This window comes from Macaca nemestrina, chromosome 14, assembly GCF_043159975.1.
Source record: "Macaca nemestrina isolate mMacNem1 chromosome 14, mMacNem.hap1, whole genome shotgun sequence".
NCBI classification, from domain to species: domain Eukaryota; kingdom Metazoa; phylum Chordata; class Mammalia; order Primates; family Cercopithecidae; genus Macaca; species Macaca nemestrina.
In genome coordinates, this window is record NC_092138.1 from 119,336,100 (window position 1) to 119,357,005 (window position 20,906).

General features: G+C 46.1%; 1 long non-coding RNA gene and 1 pseudogene across 1 annotated transcript in view; both read left to right on the forward strand.

Annotated features, from left to right (window-relative positions):
- LOC139358251 (uncharacterized) overlaps positions 1-20,906 on the forward strand; it is a 58,035-nt gene that overhangs the window by 28,690 nt on the left and 8,439 nt on the right. The gene's annotated exons all lie outside the window — the stretch shown is intronic.
- On the forward strand, positions 6,599-15,262 carry LOC105472008 (tubulin beta-8 chain-like; annotated as a pseudogene).

Below are 20,906 nucleotides of genomic sequence, written 5' to 3' on the forward strand. Positions count from 1 at the left end.
AATGGAAAGATATTTCTATGTTTACAGATTGGAAGAATCAATATTTTAAAAAATGTCCATACGATCCAAAGCAAGCTATACATTTCATACCATCTCTATCAAAATAACGATATTCCTCACAGAAATAGAAAAAAAATCGGAAATATATATGGAACCACAAAACACCGTAATAGTCAAAGCTATGCTGAATATATAAACCAAAACTGGGGGAATCCCATTACCTGGTTTTAAATTATACTATCAAGCTATAGTGATTAAAACAGTGTGACATTAGAATAAAAAGACATAAAGACAAATGGAATGAAATAGAGAACTTAGAAACAAACTCATACAGCTAAACTAATTTTCAACAAAAGTGTCAAGAACATACAACAAAAAATAAGACCGTTTCTGTAATAAATAGGGCTGGGAAAATTGGCAAGCCATAGGCAGAAGAATGAAACTAGAACCCTATTTCTTGCCACATACAACAATCAAATTAAAATAAACAAAAGACTTAAACCTAACACCTCAAACTATCAAAAATTTACAAGAAAACATTGGGGAAACTCTTAGGGCATTCATTTGGGCAAAAATTTCTTAAATAATGCCCCATAAGCACAGACAACCAAAGCAAACATGGGCAAATGGAATTACAGCCAGTCAGAAAGCTTTTTTAAAGTGAAGGAAACAATAAACAAAGTGAAGAGAAAACCCACAGAATGGGAAAAAACATTTGTAAATTACCCATCTGAAAAGCAATTAATAGCTACGTGATATGGTTAGGCTTTGTGTCCCCATCCAAATCTCATATTGAATTGTAATTCCCAGGTGTTGAGGGAGAGACCTGGTAGAAGGTGATTGGATCATGGGGGTGGTTTCCCCCATGCTGGTCTTCTGATAATGAGTGAGTTCTCATGAGATCTGATGGTTTTATAAGGGGCTCTTCCCTCTTTGCTTCACATACATGCTCTCTCGCCTGCTGTCATGGAAGAGGTGCCTGCTTCCCCATTTGCCATGATTGTAAGTTTCCTGAGGCCTCACCAGCCATGTGGAACTGTGACTCAATTAAACCTATTTCCTTTATAAATTACCCAGTCTTGCCAGGCGCAGTGGCTCATGCCTGTAATCCCAGCACTTTGGGAGGCTGAGGCAGGTGGATCAGGATGTCAGGAGTTCAAGACCGGCCTGGCCAAGATGGTGAAACCCTGTCTTTACTAAAAATACAAAACTTAGCTGGGCATAGTGGCAGATGCCTGTAATCCCAGCTACTCAAAAGGCTGAGGCAGAGAATTGCTTGAACCCGGGAGGTAGAGGTTGTAGTGAACCGATGGCATGCCAGTGCATTACAGCCTGGGTGACAGAGCAAGACTTCATCTCAATAAGAAAATAGATAATCCAGTCTCAGTTTTTTTTATAGCAGTGCAGAAACAGACGAGTACACTGCAATATATTGAGTTCAAAAAATTCTATAGAAAAAAAGTAGTAATCCAATTAAAGAGTGGACAAAAATTTAAATGGATATTTATGAAAAGAAAACATACAAATGGCAAGCAAGCAAATGAAAAGGTGCCCCACATTACTGATCATCATAGAAATGCAAATCAAACCCAAAATGAGATACCATTTCACCCCAGTTAAGGTGGCTTTTATCCAGAAGTCAGTCAAAAACAAATGTTGCTAATAGCCAAGATTTGGAAGAGACCTAAATGTCCATCAACAGATGACTGGATAGAGAAAATGTGGTACATATACACAATGGAGTACGATTCAGCGATAAGAAAGAATGAGAGTCTGTCATTTGCAGTAACATAAATGGACCTGAAAGTCTTTATGTTAAGTGAAATAAGTCAGGCACAGAAAGAAAAATGTCACATGTTCTCACTTATTTGTGGGTGCTAAAATTCAAAACAATTGATGTCATAGAGATAGAGAATATAAGGATGGTTACCAGAGGTTGGGAGGGGCAGTGGGGGAACAGGGGGTTAGTGGGGATGTGAAATGGGTACAAAAAATTGTTAGAAAGAATGAATAAGACAGTACTTGATAGCACAACAGGGTGATTATAGTCAAAAATAATTTATACATTTTATAAAACTTAAAATAGTATAATTGGATCATTTATAATACAAGCTATAAATGCTTGAGGGGATGGATACCCCATTTTTTATTATGTATTACTCATTGCATGCCTGTATCAAAGTATGTCATGTACCCCCATAAATATATACACCAACTATGTACCCACAAAAATAAAAATTAAAATTAAAACCAAAGGGAGGAGAGTATAATGAGGCATATGTGACCCATGGCTTGAACTAGCTTTTCAGGTTAACTTTGGAATGTCCTTATCCAAGAAGAGGGGTCCATTTAGTCAATAGGGGCTTAGAAATTAATCTTTAGTTTATAAGTGGAAAAAAGAAGGATTTTTAATCCTGAGCCATAGATCTCAATCAATCCCTGCAGGGAACCCTGTTCTTTACTCTGGAGATAAACACTAGTTTTCTTTTCCACAGAATAACACCATATTTCAAAATGAGCCTTTTAAAATTTGATTTGGCTTCCATTGTAATTAATCTAATCATGTGTGTTCCAGAGTTTGTCTTCAGTCTTCTCCTTTAGGCCCATGATCTGTTCAGTTTGCTTGGCTCCCTGCTCAACAGCAGGAAATCAGTTAGAATTATTTAAAAACCTCATTGTGGCTGGGAGTGGTGGCTCATGCCTGTAATCCCAGCAATTTGAGAGGCCAAGGTGGGCAGATCACTTGTCAGGCATTTGAGACCAGCCTGGCCAACAGAGTGAAATCCCATCTCTACTAAAGATACAAAAATTAGCTGGGTGTGGTGATTCATGCCTGTAATCCCAGCTACTGGGAGACAGAGGCTTCAGTGAGCCAAGATGGTGCACTGCACTCCAGCCTGGGCAACAGAGCAAGACTCTGTCTCTAATAATAAATAAATAAATAAATAAATAAATAAATAAATAAATAAATAAAAATCTCATTATGTTTCAAACAAAATTTCTTTTGCATATCAACTGCATCAACTTGCATATTAACTATAATCATTTTGTTTATATCCAATCCTCAGAAATCTTTGAGGAATAATTTCACTCTTTTCTGCCATTTTGGTAAACATACCAAATGCCACCAAACAAAATGTGTTTCGAGAAGTCAGGGACCCTGAACGGAGGCTGGCTGAAGCCATGGCAGAAGAATATAAATTGTGAAGATTTCATGGACATTTATCACTTGCCCAATCAATACCCTTGTGATTTCCTATGCCTGTCTTTAATCTCTTAATCCCATCATCTTCGTAAGATGAGGAGGATGTATGTTGCCTCAGGACCCTGTGATGATTGCATTAAGTGCACAAATTGTTTGTAGAGCATGTGTGTTTGAACAATATAAAATCTGGGCACCTTGAAAAAAGAACAGGATAACAGCAATGTTCAGGGAACAAGGGAGATGGCCTTGGACTCTGACTGCCGGTTAGCCGGATGGAACAGAGCCATATTTCTCTTCTTTCAAAAGCAAATAGGAGAAATATTGCTGAATTCTTTTTCTCAGCAAGGAACATCCCTGAGAAAGAGAATGCGTCCCTGAGGGTAGGTCTATGAATGGTCCCCTTGGAGGCGGCTGTCTTTTATGGTTGAAGCCGAAGGGGTCTCCTGTTGTGCTCCCAGGCTTATTAGGACAAGGAAATTCCTGCCTAATAAATTTTGGTCAGACAGATTGTCTGCTCTCAAACCCTGTCTCCTGAGAAGATGTTATCAATGACAATGCGTGATCGAAACTTCATCAGCAATTTTAATTTCACCCCATCCTGTGGTCCTGTCATGTCATCCTGCCTCCATTTGCTTTGTGATGTTTTATTACCTTGTGAAGCATGTGATCTCTGTGACCCACACCCTATTCGTATACTTCATCCCCTTTTGAAAATCGCTAATAAAAACTTGCTGGTTTTACAGCTTGGGGAGCATCACGGAACCTGCCAACATGTGATGTCTCCCTCAGACACCCAGCTTTAAAATTTCTCTCTTGTGCCGGGCGCGGTGGCTCAAGCCTGTAATCCCAGCACTTTGGGAGGCCGAGACGGGCGGATCACGAGGTCAGGAGATCGAGACCATCCTGGCTAACACGGTGAAACCCCGTCTCTACTAAAAAATACAAAAACTAGCCGGGTGAGGTGGCGGGCGCCTGTAGTCCCAGCTACTCGGGAGGCTGAGGCAGGAGAATGGCGTGAACCCGGGAGGTGGAGCTTGCAGTGAGCTGAGATCCGGCCACTGCACTCCAGCCCAGGCGACAGAGCGAGACTCCATCTCAAAAAAAAAAAAAAAAAAAATTCTCTCTTGTACTCTTTCCTTTTATTTCTCAGACCAGCCGAGATGCTTAGGGAAATAGAAAAGAACCCACGTTAAATATCAGGAGTGGGGTTCCCCCCAATAAAAATGCACAAAATTCCTGAGAAATACATTTTATCCTTGAGGAGTAGACTTGCTGTTTTAGAGGGACTCATGATTACCAAGCTTCCAGTTTAATAAACATGATTAGAATACTCTATCTTAATATGACTAGGTAGGTACTCACAAGGCATCTAGAAGGTTAATACTTATGGTCTGAAAATAGCCATATTTTTTAGCTGGCCACAAATTACATTGTAGAATATTTATGGCCATACAAGACATCTTCCACCAAGCCTCAAAAACGTATAAATGTCCTAGGAGTGCAGCATTTTTTCTTAAAGGTAATATTAATGAGCTAGGTTAGGTCAACAGGTTAATGGTCATTGTTAAAACCAATAGCCCCGACTTCAGTGAGTACATCTGCACCTTCCAAGTTTAATTGTAACTCTTTCTCTTTATAGTTACTTATAAGTAGAGACACTAACAAAAGACAATGCATTCCTGCCCTTGTTTTCTGAGGATGTCCAACTCTGTAATGGAGTCATTTCTAATAAACTTGCTTCCTTCACTGTAGTCTCTGACTCACCTCAAATTTTTTCCTGTACAAGATCCAAGAATCCTACTTTGTGGTCTGTATCAGGACCCTCTTTTCCAGCAACATCATTCAGCAACACCATGAAGGGACACCAAGACAAGACCCCCACTCCAAGGAAAACAATCCACACAGAATCAGTCAGGTGGCAGGTTGGGCTGTCTTTTAGAGTCGTGAAGCCATTCAGGTGGGCAAGAATGATTATCCACTATTACTTAAGTCAGAGGCCCTAGGGTATAATATTAGTGTGAGAGACTCAGCCCAAAGTTAGAGACCTGGGGGTGTCATACTCAGATTAGAGGCCAAACTCACAAGGTTAGAGGCCCTGGGGTATACTGAGAAGAATGGATTTGGCTAAAGAGGATGTTTGCCACTGTCTCTTTTGGGGCTGTCCACCTTGTGCTCTTTGTCCCTCACCTGAGTGCTCTGCATCTTGTCACCTTTCTGCTCACCGCCTCTGTTTTGTAGTAGCCTGGAGGCTGCCCCAGGAAAGAGGCCCCAAACAGTTTAGCTTTTACTTTCCTCAGTGATCCTCTGACTTTTAGCTGATTGTTTATTTAATTTGCCACTGGTCCAAGTGACACTGAAAAAAAGAGATGTCTCGGAACCTAGTATTTTTGTACCTTAATTATCAGAAAAGATCAGCAATAACCTCACCATCATTATGACTAGGAGTTAAAATGTGGTATTTCACAGCCCTATATGATAGGATCAGATATGCCTCTTTAGTGACAGTCTCTTTTATGACAACCTCCTGCAAACAATTAGCCTCAAGATGGAGAACATGAGACTTTTTCTTAACAGTTCTCTGTCATTTCTTAACCATAAGGTCATCTTTGATGAGCTGGTATAGGGCAGCTGGACCCTACTTTCTAAACCCAGCATGTCACTTTTCCTGAGAGTTTTGTCAGTTTTGTCATAACAGTGTGAAAATGGACTCATACATTACAACATACAAGTTACAGCCTTCCCATTTCCCATGTTCAGTCTGACTCCTTTTTTTGCAGCTTAACTTGTTTTATAGAAGAGAAACTAAATGGGAGGAAATACATTATATACAGGCTTCTCTGATGCTTGGTCAGGATAAAAAATTAAAATGGGCTTCTATATGTTTGATGGAGGAAAAGACAAAATAGGGATGCCACATAATTGATTACCTTTTTAATGCAAGTGCCTCTTTTTTTTTTTTTTTTTTTTTTTTTCAGACGGAGTCTCGCTCTGTCGCCCGGGCTGGAGTGCAGTGGCCGGATCTCAGCTCACTGCAAGCTCCGCCTCCCGGGTTTACGCCATTCTCCTGCTTCAGCCTCCCGAGTAGCTGGGACTACAGGTGCCCCACCACCTCGCCCGGCTAGTTTTTTGTATTTTTTTAGTAGAGACGGGGTTTCACCGGGTTAGCCAGGATGGTCTCGATCTCCTGACCTCGTGATCCGCCCGTCTCGGCCTCCCAAAGTGCTGGGATTACAGGCTTGAGCCACCGCGCCCGGCCCGCAAGTGCCTCTTAATATTAGGCTTCTCTTAGCTGGGGTTGAACTCTCCCCTGCTAGTCTGAGCACCCCGTAAAAACACAGTCAGACTTCGGCGCCTGTAGTCCCAGCTACTCGGGAGGCTGAGGCAGGAGAATGGCGTAAACCCGGGAGGCGGAGCTTGCAGTGAGCCGAGATCCGGCCACCGCACTCCAGCCTGGGCGACAGAGCGAGACTCCGTCTCAAAAAAAAAAAAAAAAAAAAAAAACCAACAACAAACAAACAAAAAAACACAGACTTCTTCCAGTTCTGGTGAGGTGTGTAACATGTTATTAATTTATTCTAGTTTTCCAGGGTTATCTAGTGTCCAGTCATCATCTTCTCCCTGCCCTTCGAGTCCTGGCTTACATACACACCCCACTCTCGAAACATCTGAGCTTCACCAGAACAACACGCAATGGGGCCTCTTATCAGCTGGCAAAGTTGAATGTTTGCCCTCTCTGGGAAGTGACAGATGATAATAGGGACACTATATAGGTAGACGTACCCCTTTCTATGTCCGTATTAGCCATATGCAAGGAAAAACTAAAACAGTTTTCAGAGGTTCCAGGAAAATTCGTAGAAAAATTTAAGAGGCTAACTTTGATGCATGATCTGACCAGGCAAGATTTGCATATATGTACGTTTGCCTGCTGCGTGGTAGAAAAGCAGTGTATTATGGGAGTAGCTAGAATACATGCTAATAGGGTGGCAACCTGCAACCAGGGACATGACACCTATCAAGTAGGAGGCACAGCAGTGCCTGACTAGGACCCAAAAGAGAACTAGAATCTAGAAAAGAGAAATGAATTAAGAAGAAAGTGGGATATCTAGAGAAAAAATTATGATCATTTGACTCCTTGAAGGAATCAAAAAAAGTGTGATAAAGCTTTTTGATTTTTACAAAGTCTGGAAAGTTACTCAGGGAAAAGATGAAAACCTAGCCTTATTACAAAGGTAGATAATTTAGAGTTTGAGGAAATACACTAACACTGACCCTGACTCCAAGAAGGGACAGGCATTGCTAGGAGTTTATTTTATAGCCCAGTCTGCCTCTGATATCTGCAGGAAGCCACCAAAAGCAGCCTTAGCCTTCCAGACTCCCGTGGATCAGACTTTAGACTTGGATTTTGCCGTTTTCTATCACAGGAATAGGGCAGAGAAAACATAAAATAAAGCAAATCTCCCAAGAGGCCCAGCTTCTAGCTGTAGCCTTGTGCTCTCCACCACTTCAGAGGCAGCCCCTTAACCCCTGGCCCTCGCAGAGGAAGTGAGAAGGTAAAAGTCCCAGTCCATGCCTCTGGGCCACTGTGCCTTGGATATCAATCTATGTGCCTTCTGTAAGAAGGCCGGCCACTGCTGAAGGAAATGCACTGTGCTTCCAAGGGAACCATCATCAGAGCCCAGCAGACTCAAAAGTGGTAGGGCCTGATACTTCCTACCTCCGCTCCCACTGCACTGTTAGCTATCGAGAGATGGAGGAGCCTCAGGTGACTCTTGAAGTGGCAGGTAGGAGTATTAACCTCTTTTTTTTTTTTTTTTTGAGACGGAGTCTCGCTCTGTCGCCTAGGTTGGAGTGCAGTGGCCGTATCTCAGCTCACTGCAAGCTCCGCCCCCCGGGTTGATGCCATTCTCCTGCCTCAGCCTCCCGAGTAGCTGGGACTACAGGCGCCCGCCACCTCGCCCGGCTAGTTTTTTCGTATTTTTTAGTAGAGACGGGGTTTCACCGTGTTAGCCAGGATGGTCTCGATCTCCTGACCTCGTGATCCGCCCGTCTCGGCCTCCCAAAGTGCTGGGATTACAGGCTTGAGCCACCGCGCCCGGCCGTATTAACTTCTTATTAGGTGCGGGAGCAGATGACTGCTTTCCTGATTCAATACAATGGACTCCTGTCTTCTTATGATGGACAAGCCCAAAAACACTGCTTTTCGTATCTTCTAAGTTGTCCTCCAGGGCCTCTGGGTTTCTCACCTGCCTTTTTAGTACTGTCTGAATGCCTTACCTCTTACTGGGGAGAGGTTTATTGACTCAGACCAAGTCATGGTCACCTTCACATATCATAAAGCATAGAAAGTGTTACTTTTGTTCCTGACCCCTCAGGGGAAAAAAGAAGCTAAGAATGAGCTGTCACATTTACCACCTGAGGTGTTGTCTCAAGTAAATCTTGAGGTTTGGGCCATACAGGCTCTGGGAAACGCACTAAACATCTCCTCCATTCAAACCCAACTTCAGCCTAGTGCTCCTCGCCCTCGAGGATTTAATTTTTATGTCTCAGAAGTAAATAAATAAACCATCAGATCTCATGAGGCTTATTCACTGTCACAAGAACAGCATGGGAAAGACCTGTCCCCCGATTCGATTACCTCCCACTGGGTCCCTCCCACGATATATGGGAATTATAGGAGCTACAATTCAAGATAAGATTTGACTGGGGACACAGCCAAAGCATGTCACAGGTTATGAAACAAATTTATTTACGAGGCCAGACTTAAGAGAGATGAATCCCTTGACCATCCCAAGGAAGAGTGGTTAACGGAGGCAAGTTGTTTTATGCATCAGGAAAACAGGAGGGCTAGATATGCTATTATTAGTCAGCACAAAAGAATCAAGGCACAAGCTTTGCTGGCCTCTACCTCAGCTCAAAAACTGAGTTAATTGAACTTACGAGGACCCTGCAGTTGGGAAAGGATTTAAAAGTTAAATACTTTACCTTTAACTCCTCGACAATACATTTTAAGGCAAGAAGCATGAGGGGAAATTCAAACTCCTTCTTGCCAAATTCTTGCCGTATGAGTTATTAAGGCCATGAGAGTCTCCTTACAATACTCGCACATCACCAGATGAAAAGCCTAATGGCATGAGTTACTAAGGCCATGAGCATCTCCTTACAATACTCGCATGTCACCAGATGAAAAGCCTAATGGCAAGTACAGATTTGTCAGAAACCTTACAGCATTAATAAATGCAGTTGTCTCCATACACCTCATTGTCCCCAACAGTTACCAAGTCCCAGGGGATGAAAGCTGGTTTACATTCCTAAATCTGAAAGACACATTTTTCTGCCTCTCAGTGCATCTAGATTCATAATATGTTTGTCTTTGAATGGACTGATCCAGATACACATTCAGCCTCAAAACTAACCTGGACAGTCATCTCTGAAGGGTTCTGGGATAGTCCCCACTTATTTGAAAATGCTCTAGCTAAGGACTTAAGAAATCTACAATTGGAAAGGGACACAATTATTAGTATGTAGGTGACTTGCTCATTGCTAGCCCAACTAAAGGAGACTCAAATAATAATACTGTTAAGTTGGTAAATTTCCTGGGAACTTGCAGATACAGGCTATCACCATACAGGGCTCAGATTTTGACTCAAAGACTTAAATATTTGGAACCTGTCTTAACCTCTGGAACTGATCAACATCCATAGAAGATAAAAAGTTATTTTAGTCATCCAAGGATCCCAGTTCAACAAATGACTGTGGGTTTTTTTTGGAGATGGCTGGGTACTGCTGCTTATGGATGCCCAGATTTGGACATGTAGCCAAGCCTTTATATGATATACAAAAAGGAAAGATTTAGAGCTCCTAGGATGTAATTAGAACTGCAAGCAAACCTTCAATACTCTCAAGGAGAAATTGGGCTCTGCTGCAGCCGTGGGAGTCATCCCCAGGTTGGATGAACAATTTTTTCTTTATGTGGCCAAAAAACAAGACATAGGCCTTGGGTAATCTTGTCCCAAAACTGGGGGACATTCCAAGGCCAGTAGCCTAATTTTCTAAGCAGATAGAAGAGGTGACCTCAGGGTGGCCTTGATGTCTTAGAGCTATTGCTGCAACCACTTTTCTAGTAGGCAAAGCTAATAAACTAACATTAGAACAGCACCTACAGGTTTTTGACCCCACAACAAGGGAAGATGGTCCTAGAAGCTAAAGGGTACCAGTGGATAATAGAAGAATATTTATGAAAGTATCAGGCCTTATTGGTAGACACTCCAGACACAACCCTTAAAGCCTGCCAAACCATAAACGCAGCTACTTACCTGCCAGAGTCCACAGGTGCTCCCAGCCTTTCCGTCATACAGGTTGTATTAGTCTGGTCTCATGCTGTTAATAAAGACATATCTGAGGCTGGGTAATTTATAAAGAAAAGAGGTTTAATTGACTCACAGTTGCCCATGGTCGGGGAGGCCTCACACTCATGGTAGAAGGCAAATGAGGAGCAAAGTCACATCTCTTACATGGCAGCAGGCAAAAGAGCTTGTGTAGGGAAACTCCCTTTATAAAACCATCAGCTGTAATCCCAGCACTTTGGGAGGCCAAGGCAGTGGATGACCTGAGGTGAAGAGATCGAGGCCAGCCTGGCCAACATGGTGAAACCCCGTCTATACTAAAAGTACAAAAATTAGGCATGGTGGTGGGTGCTGTAATCCCAGCTACTCGGGAGGCTGAGACAGGAGAATCGCTTGAATCCAGGAGTAAGAGGTTGCAGTGAGCCGAGATCATGCTACTGCACTCCAGCCTGAGCAACGGAGCAAGACTGTGTCTCAAAAATAAATAAATAAATAAACCATCCGATCTCTTGAGGCTTATTCACTGTCACAAGAACACAGCATGGAAAAGACCCATCCCCTGATTCGATTACCTCCCACTGGGTCCCTCCCACGATATATGGGAATGATGGGAGCTACAATTCAAGATAAGATTTGACTGGGGACACAGCCAAAGCATGTCACAGATTATGAAATAAATTTATTTAGGAGGCCAGACTTAAGAGAGATGAATCCCTTGACCATCCCAAAGAAGAGTGGTTAACAGATGCAAGTTGTTTTATGCATCAGGAAAACAGGAGGGCTAGATATGCTATTATTAGTCAGCACAAGAGAGTCAAGGCACAAGTCTTGCTGGCTTCTACCTCAGCTCAAAAAGCTGAGTTAATTGAACTTACTAGGCCCCTGCAGTTGGGAAAGGATTTAAAATTTAACATTTACACTGATTCCAAGTATGATATTTTTAGTGCTTCATGCTTATGCTGCAATTTGGAATGGGTAGGGACTCCCGACCCCCAAGGGCTTTTCCATACAACATCATTCAGATTTTGAGCTTGTTAGAATGCTGCTTTGCTGCCAAAACGTGACTATAATTAATTGCAGAGGACATCAAAAGAGAGACTGACCATGTAAAAGGAAATGCCCTTGTAGATGCCACGGCCAAGACCCCTACACTGAAAGGGCCAATGAAGCTTATGGGCGTGCTGGTCAGCATACATAGAACTGGGCCAGAATACTCTGAAGAACAAAAATGGGCCAGGGATTGCATTTCAGTCCAGGGCCCCTCTGGCTGACTGAAGGATGGTGACAAATTACTAATGCCAAGTACCAATCATAGGAATATAATTCAGCACTTTCATGATTCTTTTCACCCTAGAAGGGATTATTTGTTTCTGTTAATGTCTCGTTTGTTTATAGGGGTAAATCTTTTCAAGACACTAAAACAGGTGACTCAGCACTGAGAGCTCTGTGCCTGACATGACCCAAATGGTCAGCAATTTTCTCGTTCTCCAGTTAAACCTGTCCAAAATTGAGGAACCTCTCCAGGTGAGAACTGGCAACTCTAATTTACTCAGCTGCCTTTCTGCAGGAGATTCAAATATTTGCTAATGCTCACTGATACCTTCACTGGTTAGATTGAGGCATTCCCACCCCATCTGAAAAATGTTTGCCAGAAGAAATAACTCCTCAGTTTGGGTCATGTAAAAGCCTGCACAGTGACGAGGGCCCATCTTTCACAGCAGGTGTATCCCAACACTTATCCTCAGCTTGAAGAATCCAATATTACCTTCATTCTGCATGAAGACCACGGTCCTTTGGAAAGGTGAAAGGGCTAATCGCACTCTAAAGAAGACTCTAGCTAAATCAGATGCCTATCTCTAACACCCATAGCTTACTGTGGGTTTGAACTGCTCCAAAGTAAAACTTATAATGAAGTCCTGTTGCGTTAACATACAGAAGGCCTTTCCTAACCACAAATCTCCTAATAGAGGGAAGGACTCATGAGTTACAAAAATATGTCCTCAATCTAGGACAGGTGCAAGGCACTCTGTGAGTATGGAAACAAGAGTCCTCCCCTCCCACATGGGAGGAAAATTCAGTTTCAGGTCAGCTAGAAATTGAGTCTTAGTAAAGACATGGGAGGAAGTTCTCCAGCTGACCAGCTTTCCCCAACGTGGAAAGGACCACAGCAGGGACACCTGAGCTCCCCAACAGACGTTCAACGCCAAGGGATGCACAGGTGGGTACACCTGTGTGGAAGTCAAGCTGTTGCTTATTCTGGGAGCCCAATGCGAGGCTGGGGGAGGTGGGCGCGGGGCTATTTCAGCATTGGTGGAGGGCGGGCTGGGTCACTGCGCGTCTGCTCCTCCTCCTCGCATTTCTCCTGCCGCCCTGATCCCGCCTTAGCCATGAGGAAGATCGTGCTCACGCAGGCCGGGCAGTGCGGGAACCAGATCGGCGCCAAGGTTGGCAGCCGGGGCTCTGAGGGCCCAGCTCGGGCCTGCGGGTGGCCAGTGAAGATGTTGGCAGTGGCGGGGGTGGGTCCCCTGCATTGCGGCCCCTGGGCACCCTGCTGGGACACGGTGGGACTGCGCGGCTGGCGAGGCGGCCAGGGTGGACCCCAGGGACACGGCGGCCTAGGGATGGGGGTGCAGAGGGAGGGGGTGGGAGAGAAGCTGGGGTGCCCCGTGACTCAGCCCTGGCCTGTCCGGCCCCTCCCGTCTCGCAGTTCTGGGAGGTGATCTCTGATGAACACGCCATCGACTGCACTGGCACCTACCACGGGGACAGCCGCCTGCAGCTGGAGCGCATCGAGGTGTACTACAAGGAGGCCTGCGGTGAGACCCCCGACCTTCCCCACCGCCCTCCTGGGAACGCGGCCTTCCCCTCGCTCATGCCCTCCCGCCCCTCTCAGGTGGCAAGTACGTGCCCCGCTCTGTGCTCGTGGATCTGGAGCCGGGCACCATGGACTCTGTGCGCTCGGGGCCTTTCGGGCAGATCTTCAGGCCGGACAGCTTCATCTTTGGTGAGCTGTGGGTGAGGACTGGGGTGAGGTTCCTCAGCCGCTCAAAATCTAGGAGTGCCCCACGGTCGTCGCCGTGAGAATTGTGGAGCCAGGGCCCCTGAACACCCTCCTATCCTCCGAGTCAAGTCGCTCCAACTGCTTCCTAAACGGGCTTTAGGAGGAAGGCCCAGGTGTCTCTTCAAGGTCAAGAGCTACTGATGTCAACTCCCTGCAGGGAGCTGAGCTGGGGCCGCGGCTACTGCCTTCCGTGAAAATGGGCAGGAGCCACCTGCAGCGAGGTCTGTTAGTCTGTCTCAGGTTTGACTCCTGACTTAATTTCTAACGGGGGAGGCTGCTATCCTGTGACTCTGGGGGAGGGGTTTCATTTGCTCCACCTGCAGGGTGAATGGTGCGCTCACCTCACATGACACTTGGCCCTTTTTGCATTATGGTGACCACTGATGACCGTATACCTGGCCATCGAGTGACTGGCTGTACTGTCTTACAGGTCAGAGTGGGGCCAGAAAAAATTGGGCCAGGGGGCACTACACAGAAGGCGCGGAGCTGATGGAGTCAGTGATGGACGTTGTCAGAAAGGAGGCTGAGAGCCGTGACTGCCTGCAGGGTTTCCAGCTGACCCACTCCCTGGGTGGGGGGACGGGGTCTGGGATGGGTACCCTTCTGCTCAGTAAGGTCCGGGAGGAGTACCCAGACAGGATCATGAACACATTCAGCATCCTGCCCTCGCCCAAGGTGTCAGACACGGTGATGGAGCCCTACAACGCCACCCTCTCCGTCCACCAGCTCATAGAAAATGCAGACGAGACTTTCTGTATAGACAACGAAGCGTTATACGACATCTGTTCCAGGACCCTAAAACTGCCCACGCCCACCTATGGTGACCTGAACCACCTGGTGTCTACCACCATGAGTGGGGTCACCATGTTCCTGCGCTTCCCAGGCCAGCTGAATGCTGACTTGCGGAAGCTGGCCGTGAACATGGTCCCATTTCCTGGCTGCATTTCTTCGTGTATGGCTTTGCCCCACTGACCAGCCGGGGCAGCCAGCAGTACCGGGCCCTGACCGTGGCTGAGCTTACGCAGCAGACGTTTGATGCTAGGAATATGATGGCCGCCTGCGACCCCCGTCATGGCCGCTACATAACGGTGGCTGCCATTTTCAGGGGTCGCATGCCCATGAGGGAGGTGGATGAGCAAATGTTCAACATTCAAAATAAGAACAGCAGCTACTTTGCTGACTGGCTCCCCCACAACGTCAAAACAGCTGTCTGTGACATCCCACCCCGGGGGCTAAAAATGTCAGCCACCTTTATTGGGAACAACACGGCCATCCAGGAACTCTTCAAGCGTGTCTCAGAGCAGTTTACAGCAATGTTCCAGCCCAAGGCCTTCCTCCACTGGTACACCGGCGAGGGGATGGATGAGATGGGATATACGGAGGCCGAGAGCAACATGAACGACCTGGTTTCTGAGTATCAACAGTATCAGGATGCCACGGCCGAGGAGGAGGAGTTTGAGGAGTATGCTGAGGAGGAGGAGGCCTAGAACTTTCCTTTCCTAGGTAAAGGAGGGAAGCAGTGTGGATTGTTTACTGTGTTCTGACTGCCATGTGTCACTACGCACTTGTTCGTTTGTCTTCACCTCTCCTCCTGCTGCAATTTAAAGCATTTTTATAGTATACGATTTTGCCTAATAAAGTATTCTCATAGCATCTGGCTTCACCTCCAACTTCTATCTATGGGCCCCCCTCTGGCTATGGCTGCCAGATGCGCACGGTTGTCCTGCAAGGCCGAAGCTGTCTGGGTTTGTCGCGTGCCCAGGAACAAGCATTCCAGTGGCTCCAGGAGGGGTCGGCATGGGCTGTGGACATGGCAGGCAGGCTTCACATGAACCTGGGGATGCCCTGGGCCTTGGGCGGCTACGTGGTGGAAAACCTGTTCTGAAGGCAAGCCTTGGCTTATCCCATGTTCCAGACTTCTAGGGGACCAGCTGGCCCTGTTTCTGGAACCCTAAAAGTGGTCAGTGACCCTGGTGGGCAATGTCCCCAAAGTCCCATCTCAGGGTAGGAATGTGGTCAGGCAGCTGGCTCTGAACCAGCAATGAAGGGTGGGCAAGCAGGACCCCAGCCACTCCATTACCATGACGGCCTGGGTGTGTTTGTGACCTCATTCTCTTGAGGTGGGCATGGGTTATCTGGCAGGGACTAGTGGGCAGAAATCAAGCCCAGTGTATATTCACATGCACTGACCCCTATGTAGAAGGGGATTAGGTCCTGGGGGCCATAGATGGTGGTTGCTCGGCCTGTGTGCTCGGGGCAGTCTCTCCAGAGGCACAGATGGGGTTTCTGAACAGGACCTGGGGAGATGAGCAGGTGCTCACAATGCTGCTTCCCAAAACTGGCAGCCAGTGAGAAAAACGCCTGAGTGGAGGTCTGACCTGCCCCAGTCTGGAGGGCTGATGCTCTCTGAAAAAGGGGCGAATTTGTACTGTCTGCTGTCTCCCTGTTCCCCTCTCCAAAACTTCAGGGCAAAAATAATCCAAGATTGTCAGGATGAGACTGGTGAGGGTGGCACCTTTGGGAATAGGCCCTTTAGCCTGGCAGAGTCTCCTCCCCAGGCTTCTCAGGGAGCCCGCACTTCAAAGCCTGCTTTGGGGAAGCTATCATGTAAGAGAGGTGTGTGTGAGCTGGGTGCCGGGCAGCATGCACGGACGGTGCTCTTCCACCTGGCTCTTGTATAACTTGTCCACCGCCTGTGGGATGGTCTCTTGGTAATTCCCACCCCCACCCCCATCACACAGATAAGATGAAGCCAGCATAGCCTGGGGGTGGGCCGAGGTATAGGTTCTACCCCAGGTGCCCTGGGCATACCCACCTGCCTCTGACGTGTTGGGGAAACAGGTGAGGCCCCTTTTTGTTCTCTGAATGTTGGCAATGGTCTATTGCAGCCAAATGGGAACAGGCAGGCAGGAGAGTGCCTCATCTCAAAAGAAGTGCCTCCTGGAAGCAGCTGGGAGTGGGGAGAGGTCCCCCATACTCCCCCCCAACCTGTTCTCGGAGCAGGAAAAGGGGCCTCTGTGACAGCCCTGCTCAGTGACTTTCACTGTCTGAGGGGTGTCCTTGCCCAACCCAGGCGTGCACCCATCTGAGATGGCCTTGCATGGACCTGGTTGGGAAGGTTCACCTGCAGCAACCACTGGAACCTGCCTACACCTAGTGTCTCCACTCACGCATGGGGCTAGATCTTCCTCCCTCCTGTAGTGGTACAGCCAGAGTGGCAGAGGGGGCAAGTCACTGCTGCAGTTCCCACCTGGGTCTGAGTGGGGGTCAGCCTGGGTGCCCATGTATTTCCCAATTACCTTGTTTCATGAACAGGAGTGGTGCTTTTCCAGGCCTCTTTTCCATATGCCAGCTACAGGCCCAGATTTCCCAAGTTTCTGGAGCCCCTCTTCCAGCCTGGCAAGCATGGTGTGTTGTAGGGGAAGGACATCAAGCCTACAGGCAGCAGAACCTGTCTGAGTATGTTCTCTACCCCCCAGAGGCTCCTGGTTGTTTACCTTTTTGGGTGAGAGTCGGCTTAGATTCTCGACATTCTTGTAGGACTCCAGAACTGTACAGACAGGAGCCCAAGAGGGAGCAGGGGCTGGGACTGGCAGCTAACCAGTGTAGTGGGGGTTGTAGGACTCAGTTTGGTATTGCAGGAAATTCAGGGAGGCTTGGATTTGCTGAAGCTCTAGACAAGCTTGGGCTTGGATATGGAAACAGCAGGGAGCCGGGGCTCTTCTGCATGCTGGAGTCTGAGTAGTTGCACCCTGGTGCACCCACAGGTGTTCCCCACCTGGAGCACAGCTGTGGATAGAAGACGGGAGAGCTGTGGAGGGAAGAGGAGGAGGAGGAGGGAGTCTCAGGGCAGCCCCAGCAGCCAGGCAGGGCCTCCGCAAGCGAGAGGCAGATCCAGCCTGTTGGCCACTTAGCAGCTGCTGGGCCAGCTGCAGACCACCTGACCTCTGTTCACCAGTAAATGGGGGTTACAGAAGCACTTTCCTTCTGGGACTTCTGAAGCTTGAAGAGCAGCACACACCACGTGCTGAGAAAGCACCAAACTCAGGCAAGCTTCTCCAAGAGCACATCATCAGATTAGCATCCAACCCATACAGGACACCATCAAATCTCCCCATCCCTCCTTCCAGATGAAGAAACCAACCTGTACAGGACACCATCAAATCTCCCCATCCCTCATTCCAGCCGAAGAAACCAACCTGTACAGGACACCATCAAATCTCCCCATCCCTCGTTCCAACCGAAGAAACCAACCTGTACAGGACACCATCGAATCTCCCCATCCCTCGTTCCAGCCGAAGAAACCAACCTGTACAGGACACCATCAAATCTCCCCATCCCTCGTTCCGGCCGAAGAAAAGGGAGTCTCTGTCCTAGGGGAGCGAGCACAGGCCTATCTATGCAGTGGGCACACGGCCCAGGTTGGGGAAAGGCCCTTGGATACATGCTGGTTTCACCAACCATCTGTGGATTGGGTTTGGCCTGGACCCCTGTACCCCAGGAGGCCGGTAGCCCCCTGCATGGGACAGGACTAGGAGGTGGGTGGGAGGGCTGAGCTTTGAGGGAAGCCATTATTTGACGTCATGGGAAGTGGTACAGGTGGTTATTATTGGCTCAGTTTTGCAGGACCTGGGTGATCACCCAAGGAGTGAAAATTGCCTTTTTATGAGAAATTGCCAAAGTTGATGCAAGCTCATTGGTTGAAAAGGTGAGTAATGTGGACAGCCGGCTTCACCTGCCCCTTCCCCACAATCAACTGTTCAGAGGTGGATTTGGTTCCTTCCCAGCCTTTCCCCTTTGCATGTAGCTGTGTGCACGTACTTTTGTGTGTACACACACGTTCCCTGGAGGGGTTACTTTTATTTTTTCATTCGGGGGGATAACTAGTGAGGCAGCCGGACACTTGCTTATCTTGTCTTTTAAGTGTGGAGTCCTCTATGGAGTGGGCATCGGGGACTTTCTAGCTGGCCTCTGCCAGCTGTTTGGCTGCCCCAGTTTCCGCCCTTCACAGACATGCTGGCCACCTGGTGTGACATTCAGTGGCCTTGTTTGCAGCTAGTATGATGAGACAAGTGGATCAGGTACGTTATAAAACTCAGAGTTATAAAACTTTCTCAGAGAGAAAGCGGAGCTCGCCTGGTTAATGAGAGCCTGAATGATTTGAGCCAGGTCACTGTGTAAAGGTCATACTGCTTCTGTCTCCTTGTGCGTCACTTGCTCAGCTCAGATATTTCATAGCTCCCTGTACACAGGTAGCTGTGTTACCCTCCTAGCCTGCTTTCTTGGTTTGATACATGCCTGAGAGCATGTGGGAGCATTTAAGGTCTAGGGTCATGGGAGGACTGTTCTGCCCAGCCCAGCTCATCTCTCCAGCTCAGCCTGCATCCATGCCTTCCTCCGTCTGATTCCAGAGCAGGGGATGGGAGGTCTCACACTGACCTCCAGCTCAGCCTGCATGCATGCCTTCCTCTATCTGATTCCAGAGCAGGGGATGGGAGGTCTCACACTGACCTCGAGTTTATGTGACTTTTTCCACCTCTGCTTTCCCAGACAGCTTCTGCTGTGGGACTTGTAAGGAGATGTGTGAAGTCAGTATCTACTTTCCTTGTGTGGGTGTTTTATAAATTAGAGCCCTGGAAGGGAATAAATGTTAGAGGTACTCCAAACCCCTAACATCTAAACATCTAAGCCTGGCCCTTTTTGGTGGTAAAATATATACAACATAAAACTTACCATTTTAACCATGTTTAAACATACAGTTGAGTGGCATCCAGTATAATGTGTTGTACAACCATCTCCTTTATCCATATCTACAACTTCTTTATCATCCTAAACAAACACTATACCCATAAATATTTGAATAGAAGACTGATGCATTTGACTCCATAAAAATTAAAACTTTATAGGCGAGAAAAATGCCTCAAAGTCAAAAGTGAACAGACTGGGGAAATAGATCTGCAACATACATAACAGACAAAAAGCTAATTTGGGTGATGTGTATATATATGTGTGTGTATATATATATATATATGTGTGTGTGTGTGTGTGTGTGTGTGTGTGTATATATAGCTATCCTAAATTATTAAAAGACCAGCAGCCAAATTGAAAAATGGACAAGGGATATAAAGAAACAGTTCAAAGAAACATGTAGATTTTAAAATATTTGCTAATTTTTTACTGTGGTAAAATATGTATAACAGAAAATTTAAGTACATTAAGTACAAATACATTGTTGTGCAACTATCACCACTATCCATTCCAAACCTGTGTTATCATCCCAAAGTGAAACTGCATCCATAGAGCAATAGCTCCCTTTTCCCTTCCCCCAGTCCCCTGGAAATCACATCCTACTTTCTGTGTCTATGAATTTAACTGCTCTAGGTACACTATAAAAGTGGAAAGCATAGAGTATTTGCATTTTTTGGTTTTAATCTTTTCAAGCTTTATGTCATAGCATGTATTAGAATTCCTTTCCTTTTTAAGGCTGAATAATATATCATTGTGTGTATTGATCATATTTGCTCATCCATTCATCTGTAGATGGATATTTGGGCTTTTTCTACCCTTTGGGTCTTGTGAATGCTGCTATAAACATGGGTGTGCAAATTCCCACTTTCAGTTTCTTGGCTTATATACCCAGATGTGGAATTACTGGATCATGTGGTGATTACTGTTTTCCACAGTGGCTGTGCCATCTTACTTTCCCACCAGCAGTGTGCAGGAGTCCTGACTTCTCCACATCCAGCATTTGCTGTTTTCTGGGGCTTTGTTGTTTCGGCTTGCTGGCGGTGGTTTTTTTGATGGCAGCTACACTTACATGTGTCAGTTGGTATTGCATTGTGGTTTGGATTTACATTTTTCTCATGATTAGTGATGCTGAGCACCTTATACTGTGCTTACTGGTCATTTGTATATCTTCTTTAAAGAAATGTGTATTTTAAAACCTTTGCTCATGTTTAAATTTGATTGTTTTGTTGTTGTTGTTTTTGAGGTCTTTATATAGCCTGGATATTAATTACTTACCAAATATATAAAGTGTGAATATTTTCTTTCCCTCTGTGAATTTATTTTCAATCTATTGATTGTATCTTCAGATACATAAAAGCTTTTCACTTTGAAGAAGTTCTTTTTATGTATTTTTGTTGTTGTCTGTGCTTTCACTGTCATATCCAAGAAATTATTGCCAGATTCTGTTATGAAACATTTTTCCTGCATTTTTTTCTAAGGGTTTTATAGTTTTAGCTCTTACAGTTAGATGTTTGGTCCATTTTAAATTTTTTTATATGGTGTAAAGCAA